The sequence below is a fragment of the Ostrea edulis genome, chromosome 5 (genome assembly GCF_947568905.1).
Source record: "Ostrea edulis chromosome 5, xbOstEdul1.1, whole genome shotgun sequence".
In the NCBI taxonomy this organism is placed as follows: domain Eukaryota; kingdom Metazoa; phylum Mollusca; class Bivalvia; order Ostreida; family Ostreidae; genus Ostrea; species Ostrea edulis.
In genome coordinates this window covers 63833481-63836067 of record NC_079168.1, presented here as the reverse complement: position 1 = coordinate 63836067, position 2587 = coordinate 63833481, and the positions used below count along the sequence as shown (strand labels likewise).

The 2587-nt window shown below is 33.1% G+C and overlaps 1 long non-coding RNA gene across 1 annotated transcript; it reads right to left on the bottom strand.

Moving 5' to 3' along the window:
• Positions 1 to 110: 110 nt before the first annotated feature.
• Positions 111 to 2587, bottom strand: LOC125666272 (uncharacterized). The gene is made up of 4 exons (XR_008802986.1): positions 2363 to 2587; positions 1635 to 1769; positions 1344 to 1454; positions 111 to 1155 (listed from the first exon to the last, which is right to left on the bottom strand). It is a non-coding gene; the product is annotated as an uncharacterized LOC125666272 (long non-coding RNA).

Below are 2587 nucleotides of genomic sequence, written 5' to 3'. Positions count from 1 at the left end.
ACTCAAATAATTCACATTGACAAAGATGTATTATGGTCAACCTTTTAAGCGTGATAGAGTTTAATTATAATAATGAAGTATTTTTGCAGTCTAAAACACACACACATAACCACATGTACATCTACTTTATTATGATATCAGTGGTGCATCTATCAAAGTTATGTAATTACATGTATATTTATTGAATAAACATTATAGACAGAGTTTTTCTTATTTTAGATGAACCAAAATACATGTGTATATAGACACAGTGTCCAGCTTTACAAAAATCATTCAATTACATGCATTTTTTAAAACAATGGATTTTACTTCTTTTTTAATAATGCAGATTTGAAAACCTTCAGATTGAGAACAAAAGGCTTTATGTTTGATTGTATATTGTTTAACGTTCCTCTCAAGAATATTTCATTCTGATGGAGACGTTCCAAAGGGCTTTATATTCATATGAATATAAAAGGCTTTATATTTATATAAATATGTAGAAAAGTTATATTGCATATATGGCATTCATTACTTTTAACTTTAAAAATTCAATGTGGCAGGTATGTGCAGATTTAAGGTATATATATACATGCAATTAATCTAATAAGTTTGTAGGATTTATCTGCAATCTCCTTCAAAAGGGGAACCTGCAAATTCACATGATCCACACAAATCTGAAATATTTTGTCTATGATAGAATATGGCTAAGGAATTTTTAAAAAAAATTATTCTCTCATTTTCCCATCCAACATGGATTCTGCATCTGGAAATTTTATAGCAAAGTTGTGCATCCTCTTTTGAGAAGTGGGATTTATTTCTAAGAAAGAATGGGATATTAAGTGTCATGTCATTTGGAAGTTTGTCAAATATACAAAATCCTTTGTCCGCCAAGAATATATCACCAACTTGCAACTTCTCTAAAATGCCACAATGGTTCACAATTGCCAAATTAGATTTGTATCCAGCATACAGATTGGAAATAAGCTGCATTGGGTGTAATACACATTAAGGTCTTTTCTTTGTGGCCACTCTTGTCATTACTGCAAGCGAAAAACTGGCTATTCATATCAATTTGGTCATATTAGGTCACTTCTGTTGCATCCATTGCAATCTTCAATTCTTCTGACTTTTATATTTCAGTTGAATGGACACTCCCAACAGTGTTCATGATCCCTTCAAACAAAATTTCATGAATATATGAAAAATATCCACAGAAAATGGTGTATACAGCAACATTTATACCCCTAAAATTACTACGTAATTGAATATTGTGAAATCTGCGCTGACCTGTGAAATTGATAACTAGTCAGTGTATAGAAAGTGCATTGTTCATTTTTCCTTAACGAACCGCTAAAACATACCTTTCCAGGGTCTTTCAATTATGATGTTCCCAATTGTCAAGGATGGTTTCCTTTAATTAAGCAGGTATATTTCTCACTGCAAGTTTACAACATCATAGTCTTCAAGGGAAGCTGTAAGAACAAAAGCAATACCATTATAGTATTTGGTGTGCATATAAATTTAGATAACACTGAAATGAGAATGAAGAAAATACAGAAAAACCACCTGACACTAAACTTAACAACCATTGTAACTTCCTGGTTTGATGTACTAGTATCTGGTATTGACAATACTTGTATCGTACACTGTACCTTTTTAAATGTTGAGGGTTTGATGCTGTATCATTGTTGTCTGGTACAGATATATTGGTAGCAGTATCAACTTCGGTTCCTACATGTACGTTTGAAGCAGATGCTTCTGCTTCAGCAGGTTTCGTAACTATGTGTCTATGAAAAAAAAGTAATATACCATAAGTTGCTGTTTTTATTGACTTAAAGTGGCTCACTACACAACAAAGTTGTAGTTTCTGAAATAAGCACAGAATATGAGTGTTACAATCATTCTTTTCAAGGCCATGTGTCACTTTTACATAATTATACAATAAAGATATATGCCAGTTCTCTTGAAACACAATACAAAATTTAATCATGCAGGAGCCTATATAAAGGCAAGTAGTATCAAGAGTGTCCTGTCAACCCTTTCCCCTTTTCCTAGCAAGGTTATTTTTTCTATATTGATACAATAAATAAGTGTTCCTTCCCCTTTTCAGACAGAAGGGAATTATGTAGTAAAAGATGTTAATAAATGTTGAAATCAATAACGAAGAACCCCCCCCCCCCCCCCCCCCCATTTATGAAATTGTAGTACATGTAATTTTTTCCTCTTATTATTTTATTTTTATCAGTTCGTCTGTCAAAATCTTTTGTAGGCCTACCCCCTCTGAAATATATAAACAACACGTCCAGTATATTCTGTCAGTTTATACACACGTGTGTTAATTTGACATGATTATTCGTTGAATTGTGATAATATTACGTACCTACATCTTTGAATCCACCGCTTCCTTACTGTAGCATCGACTAGGAACCTAAATAAACTACATGGCAGGGTTTTCCCAGTCTCGTGTATGCAGCCGATCGCTTAACAATGCACCAAATTACATATTAGCGCCGATTCTCTGTTACGACTTGATATATTCCACATGTTGTTGTACCCGGAAGTAGTAAAACCGAAAGTGAAACCAAACGAGACTTACAGACCCTAT